We start from the raw sequence: 12,869 nt of genomic DNA, 5'->3' as shown, positions 1-12,869 counted from the left end.
CTGAGCCGAAGGCAGTCGCCTAACCAACTGAGCCATCCCGGTGCCCGGAAACAGAGATGTTTTATGTGTTGAATTGTGTCCCCTCCCAAAAAAGCTATGTTGGAGTCACAACCCCGAGTACCTCAGAATGTAATCATATGTGGAAGTAGGGTCTTTACAGAGGTAATCACATTAAAATGAGCTGATTAAGACAGGCACTAATCTAACAAGACTGGCGTCCTTATTTAAGGGGGAAATTTGGACACAGATCTACACCCAGGGAGCTTGCCATGTGAAAATAAAGGGAGAGATCAGGATGTTGCTTCTACAAGCCAAGGAATGACAAAGTTGCCAGCAAACCACTGGAAGTTAGGGGAAAGCCACGACACTGATACTTCCTCCCAGCCCTCAGCTTTGATTTCAGATTCCTAGCCTCCAGAGCTGTGAGAAAATAAATATCTGTTGTTTAAGCCCCCCAGTTTGTGGTACTTTTTTTATGGCAGCCTTAGCAAACTAATACAGATGTGCAGGTGCCTTGAAACCTGTTACTCTGTATCCAAAGGTAAAAGATCCCCAGTGTGGCTCCTGCAGGCATAATTATTGCTCCCTCTCTGGAAGCTCCTGGAAGGCTCCAGCTGAGTCTTGCTCATCTCTGTGCCCTGCATGGCTCCATTAGCACCACAGCAAGGGAAAGAGCTCTGGGCCATGCTTGCTCCGATCCATAATATCTATGCAAGTCACACTGCTTGCACCATGAAAGAAAACGTTGAAAACGATATGGTTTCTGCTCTGAAAAAAATTTCTAAACCAAATGAACACATGACAGTGTAAACTGGTTTGTAATTATTAATTATAGCTGCCATTTATTGCGTATTCACTAAGTGCCAAGCACTTGACATATATCAGTATTCTCCTGCCAGCCACCCTATAAGGCAGCTGTAATTATTCTCATTTACAAGGGAAGAGACCTAGGGCTGGAGAAGTTAAGCAATTTCCCAAAGCCTCACAGAGACTACGTACATAACCAGTGCACTACCCAGCCAACCTGTGTGAGCCAGATGGGCACCCCAGAAAGAGAGGAAGAATCCACAGGGACTGAGGTATCTGAAAAGGCTTCATGAAGGAAGCATCCCAGATCATGGGCTGGATTGAATATGGGAAAAGGAAAGTCGAGGTGCAAGACTTGCTTTTCTACCTCTGAGCCTTTGCCTTTGTTGGTCTCTTTGCCTGGAATGCTCTCCTCTCCTGGCTTTGCACAAACCAGGCTCATTCTCATCCCTCAGGGCTCAGCCCAAATACCACCTTTTCAGAAAGGGCTCTCCTGACCACCCTTTCTAGCCGGTTGTTTTTTCTAAAGATGGTTCCAGCGGTGCCCATACCATAGGATCTTCTGCCCATGACTGCTTTGACCAAGAGCGTACTGTGGAAGGGACTGTCAGCCTCAGGCATGGCACCTACCTGGCCTGGAAGTCAGCCAAGAAAGAAGGGTGACTGGCCTGAGGGGCGCCTGGGTGGCTCAGTCGGTTAAGTGTCTGCCTTCAACTCAGGTCATGATCTCGGGGTCCTGGGATGGAGACCCATGTCGGGCTCCCTGCTCAGCGGGGAAGCCTGCTTCTCCCTCTCCCTCTCCCCCTCCCCCTCCTTGTGCTCTCTCTCTCTCTCTCTCTCTTAAATAAATAAAATCTTAAAGAAGAAGAAGAAGAAGAAGAAGAAGAAGAAGAAGAAGAAGGGTGATTAGCCTGAAATCAGTGAGCTGTGAAAAGTCTAAGCCACATGGGAGGAAGAGAATCCAAGGAGCATCAGACACCAGATCAGGGAGTGAAGAAGCCATCTGGGAGAGGTGGAGAGATGGATAGATATGAGATCAAGCAATGATGGTAAAATGTTAAGTGTACAGTCTAGGTGGTAAGTAGAGTGCTGTTCAATCCTTTTGACTTTACATATTTGAATTTTTCACTACAAAAGTTTGGCCAAAAGAGAAACCATCTTGGAGGTGGATTCTCCAGCCCCCGACACTTCAGCTGACACCAACCACATGGAGCAGAGATGAAGCTCCCAGCCCAGCGTTTTCCAAATTCCTGGCCCACAGAATCATGAGCTAAATAAATGAGTACTTTAAGCCACTAATTTTGGAGGTATAGATAACAGAAACTCTCTAAGCAGACCTCTCTTACTTTCTATCACAGCTGCCTGCGCATTTCTTGTATGGCATTACCACAGTCTGCAATTGCCTTGTTTGCTTGCTTATTCATCATCAGTCTCTCCCCCAGTAGAGTGTAACTTCTGTTTCCTTTGCTCACTTCTCCCAGCACCTAGCACACTGCCTGGTCCATGGAGGTATAAGTGAATGTTTGTTGTGTGACTAACTGAGCCCAAGAGATGGAGCCCTCCTGAAGAGTAACGGGAGAGAATACAGAATTCGTGGAGTGGGGGGGAAGCTGGCATTTGTCAGTTGGGCTGCCCAACCTCCATTTGTCAGAATTTCAAGAAACAGGAAGAGGTAGCCCCCTCTCCCACTATGGCAGATGGAAGAGGTAAACACACCCTCACCTCAGTTCCTGCTAGAGCATAGAGGCTGGATGTACTCATGACCCGTCAGAATCCACCCCCCACCCCCTGCCCCACCCAGACTGAATCTGGAGGCAGAAATTCCAGCTGTGAAGGTCAGTCAGAGGCAGTGGTGAGTCCAGAGTTGGGGGCCTTGTTCAGAGCAGGCGGTTCTAGGGGCAGGATGTTAGCCACCTGGCTTTGGGGGGTTCTTGCCTGAGCCCAGTTCTGCAGTGTTCCATCACCCCCTTCTGCCTTAGGTTCAGCTCAGGTGTGAAACCAAGAAGCTAAATAAATGAATGCTAAGTGTGGCAGATCCTGATAAATCCAGGACACGGGACCGAAACAAGGGTCCTCTTTCCTCCAGGTGATCTGGGTATCTTCTATGTGCCAGAAAGGCCTGGGACATGTTTCCCTCAGAGGCAGCAGGGCCCAAACAGCAGTGGAGACTCATCACATCCTGGACTCTTTCTCTGGGCCTCCAGGGGCCTCATAACAGGTAACCAACTTTGATTGCCAAGACCTGTTCTTCTCTTGCTTTCTACAAAGTATGAACTCAGGACTAGATTCCACTCTCAGGTGCCCGAGTCCTGTTCCTGTGCTCTAGGATCTTCCAAGAGCAGGTCTGCTACAAGGAGGAGAGGCTCATATTACAATGCTGGGCTCATTAGAGAGGTCAGCAAAGAGAATTTCCATCAGAAGATAGATGACATGTCAACACCAACCTGGCCTTCCCAGGAAAATCCAAACACTCTCACCTGTTCTTGAGACCCAAGATCTCCCACAGTCTTGAAACCTGAAAAGTTTTATTCAGTAGACATTCATTGAGTGCCAAGTGTATGTCAGGTAGACACTGGGGACAAGATCTTAGGCTCCAGTGGGGGAGAGACATAGAAACAAACTAATACAATAGGATATTTTGAGTTCTACAAAAGAAGAACTAACCCAGGAGAAGCATCGGACTCCGCCTTTGGCATTCATGGAAGGCATCCCAGAGTAGGTGACATTCACTCTCCAGAAGGAGATTACAGCAGAAGCAAAGGTCCAGGCACTTCCAGTTCCCCCCAAGGAGGGAGTCCAGAACTTCTCATCTCTCTGAAATGCCTCAGTCATACAAGCAGCACAAACTTCACATGCATCTAGCATCTGCATGATATTAATTGCCTCCATGTTTATTAAGAGCCCCATTAAACTTGACTCTAACCAACAGCACAGTTGGCTCCCTGGGTTAAATCCACACTAAATATTCAATTACACACAGCACAAGCAGAATTGTATTTGGCAGGGATTAGTTCACTTGTCCTGTAAAGGCACTTTTTCCAGCTGAATAATGATGGTGTCTTTTAATTGTGTGGTATCTTCCTCTTGAGAGACTTTAAGCCAGAACATCTCCTCAGAGAGAGACAGAAACTGGGTGTCATCATCTCCATTTTGTAGTTGGATGAACTCAGTAAAGAGATCTGGCGCTCGCCACAGAAGCTGGAATCCTACTTCTATTTCAGGGCCCAGCTCAAATGCCCCCCTCTCTGAAGATTTTTCAGTTCCCACCTCACAATTTCCCCACAGGACATGACAGTGAAAGAAGGTGAGAGAAATGACAGAGTGCTCTCTATACACAGAGAACCCTGTGAGGGATGCTTGGCCTGTATTCACTCACTCGCTCTCCCCCAGCACACCCAAGGGAGTGTTTCCATTTCACAGCCGAGAAAACTGAGACGGAGAGAAGTTGAGGGATGGGTCTTGGATTGCGCAACTAATAAGTATCAGGGGCAGGATTCAAACCCAGGCCTCTGAGCCCATTGTCTTAACCACACACAATCCTGGCCCATTTGATCTTTCGTTCAACAAGTATTTATTGAGCACCTACTCTATACCCATGGCTTGCTAGGAATATAGTACTTGCTAGGGATGCAGTAGTGAGGAAAACATCGTCTGTCCCTGTATAGCAGGGAAGACAATTTTAAAATCCTTCCACAAACAATTAATTGATTACACATCAGTCATCAGGCAATGTTAGCAGAACGTAACTCAACTGGATAAGACACTTTGCAGGGTGAGAAAAGAAATCCGGTGCCTGCATGGCTCCTTCTTTTCTGTAATTCAGGGATCAATCAACTCTTCCTTTTTTTTTTTTTTCTTTTCAGATTCTGTAGCTGAGCGATGCCTACAGACGCCCACAGTTGCTTTGGGAATATCCACAAATCACTTCCCTTTCCGAATCACAGCTTTCCCAGCTGTAAAATGGGAATGAAAAGTAACAAACGACTGGAAGCAACCCAAATACCCATCAACAGGGGACTGTTTACATAAATGATGGGACATTTACACCATGAAATATACAGCTATTAAGAAGCATGAGACAACTGGAAATGCTAGAGATGGATCACTAAGACATCACTGAGTGAAAGAACAAGGTACAGGATGGTGGATTTGGAATGCTGCCAATTGTGTAAATAAAAAAGGAGATGAAGGAACATGCTTATTTGTGCATGGGCTATCCCAGCAAAGATGCACAAGAAACAGGTAATGGGACGCGCTCCCCCCTCTACCCGCCGGGCAGGGGACCTGGACACCACGGGTCATGGGGAGACTTCCTCTTAATGTGCACCATTTTTATCTTTTGAATTCTGCACTCTGCATGTAACTTCTCGAAAGCTAAATTAATCAATTTAAAAAAAATCAATACAACATTTCTTAAAAGATTTTATTTATTCATTTGAGACACAGAGATACAGAGAGAGAGAGAGAGCATGAGCAGGGGGAGAGGCAGTGAGAGAGGGAGAAGCAGGCTCCCCACTGAGCAGGGAGCCCGATGTGGGGCTCGATCTCAGGACCCTGGGATCATGACCTGAGCTGAAGGCAGACGCTTAACCATCTGAGCCACCCAGGCGCCCCTCAATACAACATTTTGATGGGAACGCAAACGCAGTCAAATAGCCCTGCTCACATCCGCCCACCTTGCGGTGCTATTGTCAGTGTCAAAGCCAAGGTCAGATTTGGCAGCCCTTGAAAGATCTAAAACAATTAGAACACATGTTGCTCCTAATGAGACCAGGTAGGAATAAGGGCCAAACAGAGAAGCAAAGAGGAGAATGAAGGAGGAAAAGAGGAGAGAAACAAAGAGGCCATGCCTAAAGAGAATGACCCCAGCAGAGAGAAACTCACAATTACTCTAGTGCCACTGAGACCCCAAGGCAGTCGTGCTACCTGCTTCTTTCTAGCTAGCTGCCAGGTTGCCATGGTAATGTAATAGCCTGTGAAAAGCTTATTTATGATTCTGAAAACATTAAAAAAAAAAACCACACACACAGCAGGCTGCAGATAGGCAGCAAGGCGCAGCGAAGGGTCCTGTGTGAAAGGAGGCATCAGGGTGACCTTCCCGGGGCTTGAGGTCCCCCCTTGAAAACTGGCGGGGTTGGCCTAGAGCTGAGGGTTGCAAACTGGAGCATGCATCCAAATCACCTGGAGGGCTAGTTAAAACACAGATTGCTGTGCCCATCCCCAGAGATTCTAATTCAATAGGTCTGGGGTAGGGCATTTCTAACAAGTTCCCAGGACGTGTGAATACTGTGGTTTGGGGACCATACTTACAGAATGACTGTCCTAAAAGATCTCTGAAGACCTTTCCAGGGGCGCCTGGGTGGCTCAGTTGGTTAAGCGTCTGCCTTCAGCTCAGGTCATGATCCCAGGGTCCTGGGATCGAGCCCCACATTGGGCTCCCTGCTCAGTGGGGAGTCTGCTTCTCCCTCTGCTCCTACCCCTGCTTGTGCTTTCTCTATATATATCAAATAATTAAAATAAAATCTTAAAAAAAAAAGACCTCTCCACCTCAGGATTCCAGGAGCTATGGGCTCCAGCTCCTGCTTACCCTGAGCACATCCGTCCCCTCCATCGGCTCCTCGGTTAACTAAGCGGCTACAACATCCCAAAGGATGGCCCAACACAGGTTGCAAGGTAGCTCAAAGCACCTAGTGGGCAAGAGCTTACAGGGCAGATTCCAAGGCAGAGGCCAACACCTCATACAAACAATTGCATGGAAAGATTGGCTGGCATTCCAGCTGTCTTTGCCAGAATTCTCTCGTGGGGCTAATTAACTGGGTGCGATAGCCAACAGGTGCTGCTGGGCCAGAGGAAAGGTGGCTGCCACTCAAGACAGAGGCTGAGTAAGGGCCAGGGCTGGTTGGAGAGGATTTGAAAATGACAGTAGCCAAATCTCCAGGGCACTATAATTTACCACAGTGGGATTCTGATTCCCCACAGAAATGGAGACAGGAAGACAAATCCAAACACCCAACCCCATCCAATACCCAGAGCATGCTGAGCAAGAAAGCTCATGGCTAGGAAAGAAGGCAGCATTGACAAGTCCTTCCCACTTCAGGATTTCTTATACATTCAACAAATATTTGTAGAGCACCAACAATGCGCCAGACACTATGCTAGGTGACCCACACACGGGCGGTGAGCCAGAGTAGCCCCTGACCTCATGGAGTCTACAGGTAAGTGAAAAGAGACAGACATTACTCAAAGAATCATCTGATTTAATTGTGCTGTGGTTGTGTAAGTGAATGATCTTGTTCTTAGGAAATAATCCTTAAATATTTAGCGGTAAAGGGCAAGATGTCTCAGCTTTTCCTCAAGTTGTTAAAAAATAACAATCATATATATAATATATGAGCTATACATGTAGTTTGTATATATAACCTGTATAATCTATCATACGCACAGAGAAAGAGAGAAAATAATAAAGCAAATGTGACAAAATGTTAACAATTGTTGACTCTGGACCAAGAGTATATGGGAGTTCTTTGTATTACTCCTGCAACTTTTCTGAAAGCATGAAGTTATTTCAAGAAATTTTAGAAAGGATCACAAAACTATTTGGAAATTGTACCAGTGATGAGTGCTATTGTTTTTTGTTTTTTTTTTTTTTAAGTACATAATGGTGGGGGCGCCTGAGTGGCTCAGTCTTTTGGGCATCTAGATGCCTTCGGCTCCGGTCATGATCTCGGGGTCCTGGGATCAAGCCCTGATTCAGGCTCCCTGCTCAGCAGGGAGCGCGCTTCTTCCTCTCCCTCTGAGGTCTTTCTTGCTCTCACTCTCTCAAATAAATCAATCTTAAAAAAAACAAATCTCTCAAAAATCTTTAAAATATATATATAAAGTACATAATCATGTAAGGACCTAAAAATGGAGTGGTTTGTCTTAGGTAGGGAGGTCAAGGAGGGCTTCATGAAAGCGTCAGGTTTGAGCTGCAGTCTGAGCAGAAGTTGACCAGGAGAAGAGAGCCGCCTTCCAGGCAGAGGACAGTGCTCCAGCAGGAAGCCTGTCATGGGAAAGAGAGAGCACCCTGGAGGAACGGAGAAAATGGGACGCAGCCCGCTGGAGCGGAGCGCTGCCGCACCCTCTCCTTCCCAGCACTGGCTCACGCTGGTGAGGAGCTGGGGCGGGAGGAAGGGGACAGCCTTTCAGAAAAGGGGCTGCTCTTCTGGCCCAGGGAGGACCCCTCCCCTACCCATTTGGTTTATGTTCCTGTGTGAGTCTTCCTCTGGCTCCCCTCCAACCCCGGCTCCCCAGGCCAAGGCCCAGAATGCCAGTAACATGTGGCTCCATGATCTGACAGCTTCTCACCACCGCTTGCCTTCAGCGCCATCTCGGCCCCCAATCCCTGGTTGCCATTCATCAGCCCCTTTACCTACCATAGAAAGAACACTGGGCTGTCCCTTAAACTTATTTCTACCATTTGCTTCTTGGGCCTCAGGCACCTGGCTCCATCTGCGGATGGCTCTGTATGGTTTCCATCTGTGCTTCACCCACCACTGGTTTCTGGAGAGCGCCCATGGAGCCACCTCTAGGATTTCCTTCCGGGGGGGGGTCAACCAATTGCAGCCCTGGGTGACTGGGAAGCACAGACCTGCATAATAAACGCGGGATGTCTCCATGGCATTGTTCAACTAAGTCATCCAAGCGTTTTGCTGCTACCGGGTAACATCACCCCAAATCCCAAACCCCAGGAGATGAGGGACATTTCATTAGGAGTTCGTTGGGTCAGAGAATTCAGAACTTGAAGGGAATGTTGAGATCTTGTGGTCTCACACCCTCACGTTCGGTGCAGAGCAGCTCAGAGAAGTGAAATAACTTGTCCAAGGTCACAGAGCAACTTTGTAGAGGAGCTAAACCCGGAATCCAGGTTTCCTGATGCCAAGCAGAAGGGCAGAGTCCAGTTAGTAAGCCAGTTAATAAACAATCTACAGGGCCTCCCAGGAGGCTAGCATTCTGAACCCAGCCGAGGAGTGGTCCTTAGCTCCGAAGCAAGTAGTCAGGAGAGCCTTGGTGGGAAGCGAACCCCAGAACTCTGTCTTGTTGCATTTAGCAACTACTCGTTGTGTTATTTTTAATCTGTTTGGTTTCACTTTAGACCCAGTTCCTATTTCACATTTATGACTAAAGGCCTTTGGGCGAGGAAAGGGGAAGTCAGAAAGAAGATTCTTTTCTTTTGTACTCTGCAAATCTTTCCAGACTTCCCCCCCCCCCCTTTATAACATTTCCTTCCCAGGGCCCTGACAAGCTTCTCAAATCTGCATTTCCAATCCCTTGTTCGCCTTCTCTGTAATTATCTTGGGAAAATTTAAATTCCTTATCATGGCTTTGTGACAATACCAGCTCAAGATAAGCAAGCCAGGCTTCTGTTCTGAGGTCTTGTCAAATTGCCCTCAGTAGGTTCACTTAATAGGAATTATTGTTAGTTTTTTTTTAAGTGTGATAATGGTATTGTGACTATGTTCAAGAAAGAGCCCTTATCTTTTTGAGATTACATACTTAAATATTTATGGGGGCAATGATAAGAGGTCTAGGATTTGCTTCAAAATATGCTAGTGGGGAAAGGTAAAGAAAAATACAGCGCCCTTAATATACTGTTTCCTACCACCTTTCTCTTGCAAGTTCTTTTTGCTGCGTCTTTCCCACCCTCCCACCCCCAATCTATGAATCCATTTATTTTGTCTCCAGGGATGTGCTTTTCTTCCTGGAGTCTCAGCAGAGAATACAGTATGGATGCTGGAGCCAAAGAGCCTTAGGTTCAAGGGCGCCTGGGTGGCTCAGTCGGTTAAGCGTCTGCCTTCGGCTCAGGTCATGGTCCTGGGATCGAGCCCCGCACTGGGCTCCTTGCTCAGCGGGGAGACTGCTTCTCCCTCTGCCCCTCCCCCCCAACTCGTGGTCTCTCTCTTTCTCGCTCTCAAAAATAAATAAAACCTTAAAAAAAAAAAAAACCAAAGAGGTTCAGGTTCAAAGTCCTGAGGCTCCACCCTGATGAGCACAGTGACCAAAGACAAGACATTTATGGGTCTCAGTCCTGGTTTCCCCATCCACAACACGGAAGTCGTAAATTGCCAACAGTGTCGTTTTCTCTTTTTTTAGAATTCTTATTTATTTGACAGAGAGAGACACAGCGAGAGAGGGAACACAAGCAGGGGGAGTGGGAGAGGGAGAAGCAGGCTTCCCGCTGAGCAGGGAGCCCGATGCAGGGCTCGATCCCAGGACCCTGAGATCATGACCTGAGCCGAAGGCAGACGCTTAACAACTGAGCCACCCAGGCGCCCCAACAGTGTCGTTTTCTAATTATTTTCTTGACCCCTGTTTCTGCTTCTGCGGCCACCTGCCCTGAAGCGTGCATCTCTCTAAGATCCCACCCATGCTCCACAACTTTGACTACCTCCTCTTCACTGGCCCCTGGCCCAGCTCCAAGCTCCAGCCTGTCACCTGCTTCCTTCTGGAGGTCCCTGGAGTCCTAAAACCTCACCGCATATAAATCAGAGCTCATTGCTCCTCCCCACAACCAGCTCCCCCAGAGTAGCCAGCCACCCCTCAGGCCCGCAGCGAGAAACAGCAGCTCATTCTCAACATCTCCCCCTCCTTCACCTCCTTTGTCCTTTCTGCCCCAGGCCCAGTGGTTCCATCTTCCAGAGCCCTCTCAAATCCAGCCCCATGAGCTCCCCACCACCTCCTTGGTGGGTCTTGGCTCAGGCCCTCAGAACTACAGGCCTGGACAGCTGTAAAAGCTTCCTAGCCAGGCTCCCTCCCTGTGGTCACTCAGCTTTTCAGTACCCCCTCCGGGCTGCTGGCTTGAAAGCCTCCCATGGGGCTCTCTCCACTGAGAAGAGAAAAGGCCCACATTCCTAAGCATGGCATTTGACACCCTGCGCAGCTGGGCCTTCACACATGGTTCCAGAATCATTTTCTGTATTTCCTGCCAATGAAGCTGTAGCCTGGGTTTCTCAGACTGTGGTCTGTCACACCTGCATCAGAATCACCTGGCGCCTTGGCTAAACATGCAGAATCCGTGGGGCCCCTGGGTGGCTCAGTCACTTAAGTGTCCTACTCTTGATCTCGGCTCAGGTCTTGAGCTCATGGTCGTGAATTCGAGCCCCGCGTTGGGCTCCGTGCTGGGTGTGCGTGGAGCCTACTTTAAAAAAAAAAAGCAGAACCCTGAGCCCTACCCCCAGACAACTGAATGTGGGGGTCCAAGTCCAATGTACGCAAAGGCCCGATGACCCTCCCTCTAGCCACACCAGACAACTTGTCACGCACTGATCATGCCTCCCGGCCTCCACTCATGCTGTGGTAAGGTTTCCTTCCCTTTGCTTCAAGGCCCAGCCTCAATGTCATCTCCTCTGCAGCCTTTGCTGTGCCCTAGCAGAGCCGATCCCCCACCCACTCTGCTCCTTTTGCACGTGGCACACCCCTCTGTTACAGACCGTAGGTACCTGCCTTCCTAGCTAGAATGAAATCTCCACCAGAGTGAGTCCACAGAACGCCTGGAGCCCCCAACGTGGTGAATGGCCCACAGCAAGCACTGGAGAAAATACCTATTGATTTGAATTGTATCTTACCTTTTCTTGGTTCCTGGCTACCAAACGTAATGCTTAGCACCCAGCGGGCATAATTGCATTGATGTCTGATGGATGAATTATCAAAGGATGGATGAAAGCCTGAATGAATGATGAAATATGCAAATAAGTTAATGATGGATTTTCCATCACTGATTAATATTCTGAAACGCTCGTGGCATGCCTGAGCCTATTTCTAACCTGAAGGATGTGTGAATTGGGTAAGATGTGAGTGAGCCTGTGACTTTTGGTTCCAAGCTCACTGGTGAAACCACCAAAGCTCTGATGTTAGTAAGAAATGTCACTATCCCCACGACAAGTGCGTGGGAAAAGTGCAATGCCACCTTTGTCATGGGCCATGGGAAATCCTCACTTATTACATTTATCACTCTCCCGCACAGGGTCCACAGAGACCCTACCGATACTGCTCAAAGGGAAATCTGATACCTGTTGTGAGGGGCTGGAAGAGATCAGCCTTAAGATGCTGAGGCTGAGGTGGGGGTAGCACTGCTCCAGCGCATGAGGGCCCCCGTCCCCCCCCCCCCATTTACTAGCTGAGTGAGATCGGAGAGTTACCCAATGTCTCCAACACTCAGCTTCTTCTACCATGAAATGCGGCCACTTCGTGCTCCTAACCCTTAAGGTTATCGAATGAGATCATGTATGTTACATGACTAGCACATGGTAAGCATCGAGAGCTATTACGGCTATACTGTCACAATCCAGGACAGCTGGATTCCTATAAGGGATCCGGTGGGGGTGAATGGGGCTGACCCGGGAGCTGGAGTGACAGGAGTTAGGCAGGAAGGCAGGCGTCGGCCATGGATTAGGGGTAGATTCTGGGGTTTAGAGGAGAGTTCCAGCTCCAAGGGTGGGGTTGGGTGTGGAAACTGATCCACATTCCGCCCCGTGGCCTCGGTGTTTAGGGACCAGATGACATGGGGTGGGGAAAGGTCAGGCGGACGTGGCCAGACTGGAAACTTCAACCCTGGAGAGAAACCAGTGGCTCTGCTCCCGATCTTTGGCCCTAACTCTGGAGCCCAGGTTTGCTGCATCCACAGCTCATGGAGCTCCGTTAGCTGCCCTATAACCACGGAGGCGGAGTGAGGCCATAACCTGGCCCTGACACTGGGCACCCAGTTCAGATAGGAAACTGGAAACTGGAGTCCCAGACAGGCTGTGGGTTTTTTCCTGTAGACAGTCAAATAATGGCAACAACCTCTGCTGTGTCTGCAGGCCGTATTGTCACTAAGATCCTCCAACTCTGATTCCAAAGGAGAAGGGCCCTCCCACCAGAGAGATGCCCCCTCCTCTGCCAGACCATGTTGTTGCCTGATGAGCCAGGCTGGAAGAAGCCTCCATATGGTGGGTTTTCTCCTCTGGGCTTTCTCCCGGGGATCCTGGGGCAGGGGCTGAGCTTGGCGGAACACACAGCCTCCCCTAACTGGAAACAATAGCTGA

Source organism: Zalophus californianus, chromosome 8 (assembly GCF_009762305.2).
Source record: "Zalophus californianus isolate mZalCal1 chromosome 8, mZalCal1.pri.v2, whole genome shotgun sequence".
Classification (NCBI taxonomy): Eukaryota; Metazoa; Chordata; class Mammalia; order Carnivora; family Otariidae; genus Zalophus; species Zalophus californianus.
Note: the sequence above shows the minus strand (reverse complement) of the source record.